The sequence below is a fragment of the Portunus trituberculatus genome, chromosome 48 (assembly GCF_017591435.1).
Source record: "Portunus trituberculatus isolate SZX2019 chromosome 48, ASM1759143v1, whole genome shotgun sequence".
Lineage (NCBI taxonomy): Eukaryota > Metazoa > Arthropoda > Malacostraca > Decapoda > Portunidae > Portunus > Portunus trituberculatus.
The window spans coordinates 14,237,667-14,251,823 of record NC_059302.1 but is presented as its reverse complement, the minus strand read 5'-3'; the positions used below and the strand labels follow the sequence as shown (position 1 = coordinate 14,251,823).

Below are 14,157 nucleotides of genomic sequence, written 5' to 3'. Positions count from 1 at the left end.
AGACCTGCTCCAAAATGGGAAGTCTTCTTGTTGGTAAACTTGTTTTTCAGCCTCTCAGCCTCCTCAATCTGTTTGGTAGCTTGAGTAAGATCATCCCCAAACAGTAAGCCAGTCACAGGAGTCTTATCAGTGCATAAGTGGGCATACTTTTGATTTATCTCACGTTTGAGGAAATACCGTCTATTCATATTCACTTTAAAGTTAGCATGCCCTAACAACCCCAAGGCCCCATTAAGCATAGCCACCTCATGACCAATAACCTGATTGTGCTCCTCATTAGTAAACTTGTCCAGAACAGTAAGTGATTTATCAATGATAGTAGCAGCCTTAGTTATATATCCTTGCCGACTTCCTTTAGTCTGAAATCAGCTTTCTTTGCCTCAGTGGGTAGGGCATCCAGCACTTGTGAGTTGCACTCGACTGGAATAAGTGCCTTACAGCTTCTAGGACGTTTAGAAACCTCATCTGCCAAAATCTCCTTATGGTCTTCATCTTTCAAACCATGAGAAAACCAGTGATTCACCATTGCAGCAATCGGTTCTTCAATAGCTTCAGAATAGTCATCCACGGGCACATAGGCCTTAGCTGCTTGTAACAGAATACTGCCAGAAGGAACCTCATCTTCAATCTCACCTTCTTCAGCACTCACTTCTTTTGACCTAAACCCAGAAAATTCACCAGAGGTAGAAGGGGGATGGGAGGCAGAAAATTCATGAGTACCACCTAAGTCCTGTGCTGGCCCATTACCAACACTTGCACTGTCACCTCTGTCACTCTTAAGTTTATTCACATCCTCTTGAAGTACAGCCAAAGCCTCCAAAATCTTGGATAAAGAAGTATTGCTAACTTCTCCAGACTGACTAACTGGTGGTCGGGCGTCCATATTAGACACACGATCACTTGCAACGGCATCCTCACCAGCAGAGGCCCCAGACCGTTGAATATTCTTCCTCGTCTTATGCCTAGTGGACGAATAGAGTCGGCTTCCATGAGAATGTGAGGATCCGCTTCTTGGAGGTGTAGAACCACCCGAGGAAGACATACTGATGTACCAAACACCTACACAACGGCACACTTCTGTCACATGTCCCGCTCCTGAGAGATAACGGGAAAAAACACAGGCACAATACAATACCCACAAGACCACAAGTAAATAACAATAGTCAATGAATAAATGACAACCTGCTTCAAGTTTGGATAACAGGTAACAAGGGTGCATAACCTCACCTTGGTCCACACCGTGTCCAAATGGATAACAGGAAAGGAACACCAGGCACTCTTCCCGCTCCAACGGGATCACGGGGTAATAAAGTAAGGTATTAAATAAGTGCGAACCCGCTCTGAAAAACAGATAACGGATAACCAATCCCAAAATGGCAAACCGCAGCTGCAAGACAAACACGTCTTGCCTGTACCGAGAACAAAGCGTCACTGCCGGTACCTTGATCTTTGCGTATCTCATGTGTAGCCTCTCCAGCAATGGCGGTGGGTTGCTGAAGTAAAATAAAGGAGGTGGTGGTATAATGGTTCCTACTAAGGAAGATCTGATAGTGAAGGAGGTGAACTATAGTAAGAGAAATGAGGAAGTGATAAGTATGCTTATAACAGATGGCAAGAGGGACATTAATATTATAACAGTATACATACCACCCAGAACCAGTGCTTGGGAATATGAACAGTACCAAATGGTGATGAGAAATACTCTAGACAGAATGAAGCAAGAACTCATCAGAAAGGATAGAGTGATGATAGTTGGAGACTGATTGCAAAGAAATAGTGTGGGAAGACTACGAAGGCGTGAACGGTGGTGAGTGGACAGAAGAATTGTTAAAGATAGCAACAAATAAGTTGATGACACAGTGGGTGAGATCACCAACAAGGTGCAGGGGACAAGATGTTGCAGCAAGGTTGGATTTGGTATTTACCAGGGGAATCTCTAAAAGAGGAAATTGAACATGAATGTCCATTGGGGAAAAGCGATCATGATATCCTAAGCTTTGAGCTGGATACGGAATTAAGCACGAATAAGTTTGTGAAACGCAGGGAGGAAAAATTAAATTATACTAGGACAAATTATAACCATATAAAGGAGTTCTTTAATGAAATTGACTGGTCCGTGGAATATACCAGGAAAGGGATATGCAATTGAAATACAATAAATTTATGGATTTGTATAACTCTGCTGTGAAACGTTTGTGCCATATCACAGAAAGAGGACTTTAAATAATAAACAGTGATTTAATAGAAATTGTGAAGAAGCAAAAAAGAACAAAGAAAAGGCATGGAAGAAACTTAAGAAAAACAGTGATGTATTATCAAGGGAAGTCTACAAAACAGCAAGGAATAGATATGTTGAAGTAAGGAGAACAGCACAGAAGGAATATGAACAGAGGGTGGTGGAAAACTGTGATAGTGACCCAAAAATGTTTTACAAATTCATAAATGGAAAACTAAATATAAGGGAGGCAATAGTAAAGGTAAAAAATGGGGAAGAAGTATATGAGGATGCTGGAGATCTAGCTGAAATTTTGAACGACAACTTTTGCAAAGTGTTTACAAAGGAGGAGCATTTTATGGGAGGATGACCTACGGAAATAAAGCAAATGCAGGTCATCATGGTTACTAAGGAAAATGTAAGGAAAATCATAAGCAATCTGGATATTAATAAATCAATGGGGCCTGATGGCATATCTGGGAGGTTGCTAAATGAATGTAAGGATCAATTGTTGAACCCTGTATTTGATATTGTGGAAACCTCCATAGGAACGGGATTAGTCCCGAAAGAGTGGAAAAGAGCTGACATTGTGCCTATATATAAGAATGGTAGTAGAATGGAACCGCTAAATTATAGACCAGTATCGTTGACTAGTATATTGTGCAAAGTATGTGAAGAAGTAATTAAAGCTAAGTGGAGTGAGTATCTAGAAAGTGAAAACATTCTGAGTGAAAGGCAGTTTGGTTTCAGAAAAGGAAGATCATGCGTATCCAATTTATTATGTTTTTATTCAAGAGTGACTGACATACTACAACATAGAGAGGGATGGGTGGATGCTATCTACCTGGACTTGAGAAAGGCCTTTGATAAAAGTACCACACAATAGACTGATGTGGAAACTAAAGATGATTGGAGAAGTAAATGATAAACTAGCAAAATGGATGGAAAATTACTTAATGGGAAGAGAAATGAGAACAGTGGTGAGAGGAAGGAAGTCCGAGTGGAAGAAGATAACCAATGGAGTTCCACAAGGGTCAGTGCTGGGTCCCATCATGTTTTTGATTGATGTTAATGATATGCCAGTAGGAATTGACAGTTACATGAACATGTTTGCGGACTATACGAAAATTATGAGGAGAGTAAAGAATGTGGAAGATTGTAACAAGTTACAAGAAGATCTTGATAAAATATATGAGTGGAGTAAGGAGTGGCAGATGGAATTTAATATAGACAAGACCCATGTTATGAAAATGGGAAGAAGTAGATACAGACCAAACAGGGATTACAGGCTGGGTGATGAGAAAATTAAAGAGACCAATGAGGAGAAAGACTTAGGAGTAACCGTGCAAAACACCTTGTCACCGGAGAAACACATTAACAAGATTTTTTGGAAAACATACAACATGCTTCAAAATATTGGCCTTGCATTCCACTACCTAGATGAAGGAATGATGAAGAAGATATTATGTACCTTAATAAGACCCCAGTTAGAATATGCAGCATGTGTCTAGTCACCGCATATGAAGAAAAATGTGAAGAAGGTGGGAAGGGTACAGAGGCTGGCAACAAGGATGGTACCAGGACTCAGGGAGTTAGACTATGAGGAAAGACTGAGGAAGCTGGGACTGACCACATTAAAAGAGAGAAGAACAAGAGGAGACATGATAACTATGTATAAATTGGTGAACAAGATTGACATACTGGACAGAGAGTTGATAAAGGTGACCACTAGTAATCATCTCCGAGGACATGGAAAAAAAGCTAATAAAGGACATCTGTCTAAATGACGTGAGAAAATACAGTTTCCCGCATCGTAGCATTGATAAGTGGAATAAACTGAGCAGTGATGTCGTTGACGCGGTGTGTGTCAATCAGATGAAAGAGAGATATGACAGGAATGGACAAGGAGACAGGTCACAGAGAGCTTAGCTCAGGCCCTGTAATACACAAATAGGTAAATACACACACACTGAAGAAGATTTCACAGAATGTAATAGGACATTGCATTGCCAAGGATTACAGGAGATTGCAGTGCATAAAAAGGATATTGGAAGATAAGTTGGATGTCAGAAAAGCAATGGGACCAGATGGTGTATCAGGCTGGGTATTAAAAAAATGTAAAGAGCAACTACTGGATCCAATTTTGGAAATAATTACCAGTTCAATAAATGAAGGGAAAGTTCCAGTAGAATGGAAGACAATGTAATACCGATATTTAAAGGAGGAAAGGCAACTGAACCACTAAATTACAAACCAGTGTCACTTACAAGTGTTTTGGAAGTTGTGTGAAATAATTATCAAAGAAAATTGGGTTAAATTTCTAGAAGAGGAGCAGGTCATATCAAACAGACAATTTGGGTTAAGGACAGGGAGATCATGTATATCAAACTTATTAAGCTTCTACTCCAGAGTTATTGCAGGACTAGAAAACAGAGACAAATGGGTGGACACAGTATACCTGGATATGAAAAATGCTTTGATGAAGTCCCTCATGGAAGACTACTTTGGAAACTAGAGAACATAGAAGGACTGCGAGGAACTTTGATAGGATGGACAAGAGATTATTTGAAGGATAGGGAAATGAGAACTGTGATCAGAGATACATACTCATTTTGGGGTAAAGTAACTAGCGGAGTGCCACAAGGGTCAGTGTTAGGTCCCATTATGTTTCAGATTTATGTAAATGACATTCGTATTGGGGTTAACAGTTATATGAATTTATTTGCTGATAATGCAATGCTGCTAAGAGTTATCAAATCCAGAGAGGATTGTCTGCTGTTACAGGAAGATATAAACAAGATCTATGAGTGGAGTAGGAAGTGGAAATTAGAGTTTAATACCAAGAAATATCACATATTGGAACTAGGAAAGAGTAAAAGAAGACTGGTATGGAACTGTCAAATGGGAGACTAAATGAAGACTAAAGAGGAAAAAGACCTGGGAGAGATCATACAGGAAAATCTGAGCCCCAAAAAACACATAAGCAAGATATTTGGATTATCATATAAAATGTTGACTAATATAAGAGTGGCATTTCAATACATGGACAAAGATATGATGAAAAAAATCATCACAAGCATGATATGTCCAAGGTTGGAATATGCAACAGTGGTGTGGCCTCTGAGCTCTTAAAAGGATACAGGCAACCCCCGCTTAACGAAGGGGTTACATTCCTGAAAAAACCCTTCATTAAGCGAAACTTCGTTAAGCGAATCGATTATAACAAGTTTAACCCGTGACTTGAACTTCCATTGAGAGTAAACAAAGCAAGAGTCCATCTTAGTACTGTGAAAGGTTTAATGAAAGTAAAAATTATGAAGTTAAACATTTAGGCAGTTTGATTTAAGTCATTATAATGTAGACTAATGTATGTATGTACGTAACTTTATAATGTTGATGATCTTAAATTTATGAAGGGAGGGAGAGAGAAACAGGAAAGATACTAACTGGCAACCTGTGGAGTGTAAACAAAGGGCGCATTATTGTATCACATACAAAACTTATGTACCACATTTCCACAAGGCTTTCCATTTTATCCATTGCAAGGAAAATACGGTCTCACTAGCCTTCTTAATAGAGTCTGCTGACTTGAAAATAGTAGAGACAGTAGATGGAGTCAAGATGGTGGTGAGCAATGCTATTAGTTTTCTCGCCTCTCCCGTGTCTGTGAATAATATCCAGCTTCACTTCAAGAGTAAGAGACTTCCTGGTCTTCTTAGCAATGCTAGGCGACATTGCAGGGCATTTTGGTGGTAAGTTGAGCGAGGGAAGACAAGCTGCTGCTGACGCTGTTATTGTTTTGAACATGGGAGGTGAGTGGTGCGCGTATTGTCCACGAGAGGCGCTGGTGTATTCAAAAGCCTGTCAGCTTGCGTGATACGGCTGGGCTTTCAAACTTGGAAAAAATTACCTGGATAAAACTTTGTTAAAGCGAGTTTGGTGTTCGTTAAACGAGCAGATGGTAGTAAAATGGAACCTTTGTTGTAGCGAAATTTTGTTGCGTGAACCTTCGTTAAGCGGGGGTTGCCTGTATACAAAAATTGGAGAGGATACAGAAGGTTGCTACAAAGATGGTACCGGAATTAAAAGACCTAACACATGAAGAACGACTGAAGGAAATGGGACTACCAACCTTACAAGTTAGAAGAGAACATGGGGACCTGATAACAATATATAAGATTGTCAATGGCATTGAAAAGATAGACAAGGAAGACCAAGTGCTGTTGACAGAAGAAAATAGAAGGACAAGAGGACATGAAAAGAAGATCAGGATGAGACAGTGGATGAAGGATATTGGAAAATATGGCGGAAAAGTGGAATGCATTGGATAATGAAGTTGTTACAGCACATAATGTGCATAACTCTAAGGAAAAATGACATAAATGGAAACATGGAGACAGGACACTATGAGCCCCACTCGAACCCTGTACAATACAACTAGGTAAATACACACCCGCTGCCAACATCATGCAGAGAGGATGTCTTGAACGACTGCCAGGGAAGAAGCTACAACAGGCATTGGAGCCTGAGCTAGACGTATGTACAGGGGGATAGGTGGTCATAGGGTTCTCCCGTCTCCATAATAAGTAATTTTTTTTGGATTGTACAGATGAAAATAAAATGGATAGAGGAACGGAACTGAGTGGTGCAACCAGACGTATGACGCAATCAAATCAAACACCACCAAATGAAAATCCCCGATTTATTGAAACACCTGTAGGACTCAGGAGATTGATTGAGGACAATATGGATAAGAAATTTTCTGGATTTAGAGACGAAAGAGGAAATATGAGGAAGCTGATTAACGCAAAAAGAGAGATAAGGTACTTGAAGGAAATGACTGACAACAAACCACAAAGCTGAGATTGAGATTAGAAAAATGTGAGAAGATCAGTGTAATCAATCAAGGATTAAAAGATATACAGGAGATAGGGAAACAGAATGATATACTGAAAGTTACATGTCAAGACTACAAAAACTCCTTAAGGAGCTTGCAGGGAAAAGTACAGGATGGGATTGAGGACAAGGTGGAAGGTGGATTGGGTGAAAACAAACTGAAGAAATTACGAAATGCACGGAAACAAGAACAAAAACAGGAAAAGTTAAATTTTCAGAGATAGTAAAGAGACGAATTCAGGAAAAACAAAAGACACTGTAATACAAGTAATTAAGGAGAAAGAAGATCTAGTGCATGAGACAGTGGATAAGAGGAAATATTTTGTGATTTTTTGGATGAAGGAAAAAATTCAAATAAGTTCATGAGAGAACGTGAAGAGAGAATTGGATAAAACTATTATCAAAAAGGTCCAGGACAGCACACAGGAGCTGGACCAGGAGGTGGAGGAAGCGATTAGGTTGGGAAGGTTTAATGAGGGGGGGTAGGAGACCAATGAAAGTGAGAATGAGATCCCAAGTGGTGGTGGAGGAAATTATGGCAAGGAGAGGGAAGCTGGCCGATGATACTGAACCTAAAGATATTTAGATTTTTAGATTAAAAGAGATATGAACCTAGAGGAGAGGGAAAAAGAGAAAGTGCTAAGAAATTAAGCTAAGGAAAAAAAACGAGAAAGGGACGGAGATTGAGAAAAAGACTTTCTACTGGAGAGTTCTGGATATGAGACTAAAGAAGTGGTATTTATGGAAGAAGGAAGAGGTCGTGGAGGAGACAAGAAATTAAGAGTGACTTATTCTATTATAGATGGGTTGTTATCCAGTGTGTTGCAGGTTAAGGATTATTTGGAAGAGAAAAACCCGGATGTAACGTGCATTGTTGAAACAAAACTAAGAGCGGAGATCCATGTTAATTTTAAGGAAGAAGGATATAATAGCTGGAGAAGAGACAGGAAGAGTAAAAGGGAAGGAGGAGTGCTAATAATGGTTTGTGATAATATATGTATGGAGGATGTGCAATATGGTGAGGGCAAGGTGGAATGGGAGTAACAATCAAAACAGAGGAATTGGAAAAAGGAAAATCATAGTTACATAGTGCCACCTAAGACAAATACATGGGGAACTGAGGAACATAAGGATATGCAAAGAGAGGTGATTAAGTGCTTACATAATATGTTGAGAAGAGATGGAAGAATTCTTTTAGTTGGAGACTTTAACTGTAAAAAAATAAACTGGAAAGAGATGGAAGTAATGGACAATGCTGGACAGTGGAGCGAAGAAGTGTTACAGTTGACTATGGTATATACAATGGACCAGTGGGTGGAGGAGTCAACAAGGTACAGGGAAGAAGAACCATCGTTACTTTACCTAGTATTCACAAAGAAACCAAAGCCCCTCCCAACGTACATTAACTCAGTCCAATGGGAAGAAGTGTTCATATGACATTAGATCTGGAAGTACAGGAGGAGGATGAGATAAGTTACACAGAAGACTACAAAAAAGAGATTAAATTGTGCAAGAGAAGATTTTGAAAAGTTAAGGAACTTTTTTGCTGACATTGAATGGAGAAACATTATGTACGAAAGGACAGTACAAGGAAAAATATGAATTATTCTTACAGAAATATAATGAAGATGTAAAAAAATTGTACCTTTTTATAAAGTTAAGAAAAAAAAATTCACGCTTGGTACAATGCTAGATGTGCAGACGTAAAAAAGACAAAAGATAAAGCTTGGAAGAAACTCATAAAGCAGAGAAATTACAATAACAGACAGCAGTATAAAGATGTGAAAAATGAATATATTAGAGTAAAGAGAGAGGGAGAAAGAAACTTTGAGAAAGATGTGGTGAGTAAAAGCAAAGATGAACCCAAGCTTTTTTACAAATTCATAAATGGCAAAATGAAAAACAAGGAAACAATAGAAAAAATTATTAAAGGAGGGAGGACATATCAATCAGAGAAGGAAATGTATTTACTTAGTTGTACAGGGTTCAAGCGGGGCTTATAGTGTCCTGTCTCTATATCTCCATTTATCCAGTTTTTCCTTAAAGTTATGCACATTATGTGCTGTAACAACTTCATTATTCAATGCATTCCACTTTTCCACCATTCTATATGGAAAACTGTATTTTCCAATATCCTTCACACAGCCTCATTTTGATTTTCTTTACATGATCTCTTGTCCTTCCATCCTCTTCTGTCTACAGCAATAGGTATTCCTTGTCTATCTTTTCAATGACATTGACTATCTTGTGCATTGTTATTAGATCTCATCATTATCTTCTATCTTGTAAGGTTGGTAGTCCCATTTCCTTTAGCTGCTCTTCATATGTTAGGTCCTTTAGTTCCGGCACCATCTTTGTAGCAATCTTCTGTATCTGTTCTAATCTTCTTATATCTTTTATAGAGCTCGGAGACCACACCACTGCTGCATATTCTAGCTTTGGATGTATCATGCTTACAATGATGTTTTCATCATATCTTTGTCCATAAATTGAAATGCCACTTATATTAGTCTGGACTCAAATTATTAAATTATTAACTAGACACTGTCCGGAACAACCGAAATCTGGATAAACGTGGTCCGGATAAATGAGGGTCGTGTGTGTGTGTATGAGTGTGTGTGTGTATTTACCTAGTTTTACCTATTTGTATGTTACAGGGTTCGAGCAGGGCTCATAGTGACCTGTCTCCATATCTACATTTATCTAACTTCTCAAATTTTTGCACACTTTCTGCTGTTACAATCTCTTCACTTAATCCATTCCAGATGTCTACTGTCCTATGTGGAAAACAGAACTTCTTGATATTTCTATGACATTGATTTTTCATGGTTTTCTTGGAATGTCCTCTTGTTTGTCTGTCTCCCTGCTCCGTCAGTGTTACCAGGTCTTGTCTATCTATCTTCTCCATACGGTCTACTAACTTATATATCATTATTAAGTCTCCTCTTTCCCATCTATCCTTCAAAGTGGGTCTTCAGTCTTTCTTCTCAGGGAAGATCTTTTGTTTCAGGGACCATCTTTGTAGCAGCCCTTTGTATCCATTCTAGTTTCTTGATATCTTTCTGCCTACATGGCGACCATACCACTGCTGCATATTCTAGCCAAGGTCTTATCATAGTGGTTAATATCTTTTTCATCATACTTTTATGTATGTAATTGAATGCTACCCTGATGTTTGTTAGTGTCTTGTATGTTGAAGCAAAAAATCCATTTATATGTCTTTCTGGAGTCAGGGTGTCTTGTATAATCAATCCTAGGTCTTTCTCTTCTCTTTTTTTTTTTTTTTTCATTATAATCTCTTGTCCCATTTTATATTCCCATGTAGGTCTTCTATTGTTTTTACCCATTTCTATTACATGGTATTTCTTAGTATTAAATTCTAATTTCCACTTCTGGCTCCATCTCCAGATCTTATCAATATCTTTATGCAATTCCATACAATCATTTTTGTTTTTTTATAATGCTCAAAAGCTTGGCATCATCTGCAAACAAATTTATGTAGCTACTCAAACCCTCTTGTATATTGTTGACATACATTTGGAACATTATTGGTGCCAACACCGAACCCTTTGGTATGCCACTGGTTACAGCGCTCCAACTTGCTGGTGTATCTCTTATCACTGTCTTCATTTCCCTATCTGTTAAGTAATATGTCATCCAATTTAAGATATTTCCCTTAATTCTGCCCAAGTGTTCTATTTTCCATAGGAGTCTTCTGTGTGGTACTCTGTCAAAGGCCTTTTTAATGTCTAGATGCACTACATCCACCCATCCATCTCTTCCTTGTACTTCATCTATTACTCTTGTATAAAAGCTTCCTTTTCTAAAACCAAGTAAGTAATCCATGGACAAAGAAAACAAACTTATTGTGCCACTCTCTCGCACCCAACCCCAGCCAAAAGAAAGGAAATAAAACGAATATCAATAAGTCAACCAGTTTAATTTCCTTCTCTTTAATCACCTCATGTCATAGGCAGTAGGAAATACAGAAACAAGTGTTAATACTTAAAATAGTGACATTGAATTCCATTCTTCTCATTGCTTACTTATTAATGATTTCATTTCTCTCCAGATATTCCAACCATTTTTCTTTGATGACAATTTCACAGATATTACCCACCACACTAGTTAGTGACACTGGTGTATAATTTAGGGGCTCAGTCATTTTTCTCCTTTGTATAATGGGATTATATTAGCTCTTTTCCATTCCTTTGGTACCTTCCCTTCCCTTAAAGAGTTGTTAATTACATCTCAAATTGGTTCTACCACTTGCTCACTACATTCCCTTAGTGTCCATCCTGACACTCCATCTGCTTCCATTGCCTTCCTCACATCCACCTTTTCTAGCAATTCCCTAATTTTCTGTTTTCTTATCACGATGTCTCTTAATCCTTCCTGTGCCGCTGGGTTGATCAGCTCTATAAACTCTACCTCTTCATTAAATGCTGATTTAAAGCTCTCATTCATAAGTTCACTCATTTCTTCCGATGTTTCGTATATCGTATTCCCCTTAATTAACTTAGTAATGGTCTCTGTTTGTCATTTTACCATTTATATACACTCGACCCTCGAGACAATGGACCTCCCATCAACGGATTTCGGAAACTATGCACAAATTCTGGAGTCCGGTTTAATCTACAGACAAATATTAAAATGCGCGCGATTGTCCGTTCCCGGCAAATTATTGTCCAGTAGGTGGCGGGTCGGTCGCGTCATCAGCTGTTGGCTACCATGTTTAATCTTCAGTCCGTGCGTTTTCAACCAACAGCGAACATTGTCCAGTGCTTACCACAGCTTTTTTTTATGCATTTGTACCCTTCCCACGAGTGCTTAACCTATCCAAAATGATTTCTTAATGATTACACAGTATTTTACGTACATTTTATACAGTTTTTTAAGTACTTTTGCAAAGAACGGACTTTTGCAATCTACGGACAGTGTTGTGCACGCATTTGTCCGTTGTTTCAATGGTCGAGTGTACTTATAAAAAAGCTTGGGTTCTTTTTCACATCTCTTCACAACATCCTATTCAAAGTTTCTCTCCTCCTCCCTTTTTATCCTAATGTATTCATTTTGTGCCTCTTTATACTGCTTCCTATTTATTTCATTATGTTGCCTTCTTAATTTTTTCCATGCTGCATCCTTACACTTTTTAGCTTTTGCACATATAGCATTATAACAGGTGTGTTTGCTATTTTTTACTCTATATTCAGGAACATATCTCTTTACCCCCTCATTATATTTGTCTAGAAATATATCATACTTTCCTTGAATTGTCTTTCCATGCATAATTTCTTTCCAATCAATACTACCAAAATAACTTTTTAATCCCCAAAAATTTGATTTAGCTTGGTTCCGTCTCTAGTGTTTGTGTCTCTCATTATATTCCAAAATTTGTCGATCCTCTAATTCGATTTCTAGGACCACATAATCACTTTTTCCTATTGGAGTATGATATTTGATGTCTGGACATGGCTCCAGTTTTTTGTAAATACCAAATCCAGCATTGATGGACCATCTTCCCCTCTATATCTTGTATAATCTTTCACCCATTGATCCAATGTGTTTACCATTGCCATTTGTAGCACATCATCCCCCCAACGTCCAGCGCGACTGCTTGCATCCATTTCTTTCCAGTTGACGTGTTTGCAGTTTAGATCTCCCACGAGCAACACTCTTCTATCCTTTCTTAGCATGATATCCAGGCAATTTAGTACAGGTTGAACCTCCCAAATCCGGCAACCACCGGAACTTAGACATGCCGGACCTTGGAAAATTCCGAACTATAGCTGGTCCCCAAAACACCCTCTATATACTTACCCTGCATTATACAAGTGTAGCTGTAACATTGTTTTGATATATGATAGTTGTACATGAAAATATACATGCAGAAGCATATAGAAAAACACGTTGTTGTAAATTAAGTTCAGCATGGAAAATTTTTGCCTGCGCCATTATCATCTCGTCGGATACAGGGATGTTACCAGCACGCCGAAGCTTAAACCACTATCTAAATCACTGCTTTTACCCTCCTTAAGTGTTCTACGAACCTTCATGTTCTTCTTGCTCTCACACTCACTGTTAAACTTGAGAAGTTGATTCTTTTGTTTTTTATATCATAGACGGTTGATGAGCCAATGTTGTACTGTTGGCATAGGGTCCGCACTGAAACACCTTTATCTAGCTTCAATAGGTCCACTTTCTGTTGCACTGATATTGTCATATGTTTGCACTTTTTTTTGGTTCACACACAACACTATCACTTCCTGGTTGCTTGGAAGCCATGTGTAGGGACAAATATTACAGAAAAAAGTGTTTATGCACCTGGGGAGGTGGTGCTTGCAATGAGTGGCAGCGTGGTACTGATCCAAATTTGAGCCAGAATGCCTGGGCTCTAAAACACAGTACAGCACCGCCGCGTCATAGCGGCGGTCCGGCAAATTACTTAGGCCAATTCAAAAATTCCGGCAAACAAAAATTTTGCCAGATTATGTACAGGTGTTGCCAGATGAAAGAATACGGGATTAAGGAGGTTCAACCTGTACTTCCCTTTGCATTTCCTTATGTACATCAAGCCTCCATGTATTAGTCTTTGGTGGTACATATGCAACTATGATACTCCTTTTTTTCCCTCCCATTGGTCCTTATTGTTATACTCAAAACCTCTGCCAGTCCATCTGCAGACTGTATCTCTTCCACATATATATTCTCTAAAGTCATGATCAATACTCCTCCTCCTGCTTTTCCTCTGTCTCTCCTCCAAACATTGTATCCTTGCTCTTTAAAATTCACTTGGACATCTTCACTTTACTTTGTTTCTGTCATACATACCACATCTGGCTCTTTTTCAAATATATAATCTCTCACTACCAAACTTCCTGATATAAACTCATCTATGTTTGTATACATGACTCTTAATGCTTTCTTCCCTTTCCCGAATATACTATTTCCTCAGTCTCATGTCTAGCACTCTCCAGTAAAACTTCTTTTTGTTCTCTGTCCTTCCTTTGTTTTTTTCCTTAATTTCACTCCTCAGTTCTCTCTCT

The 14,157-nt window shown here is 38.6% G+C and overlaps 1 protein-coding gene across 1 annotated transcript in view; it reads left to right on the top strand.

The window, feature by feature from the left end:
• The window catches only part of LOC123498629 (BSD domain-containing protein 1-like), a 227,137-nt gene that overhangs the window by 211,274 nt on the left and 1,706 nt on the right, over positions 1–14,157 (top strand).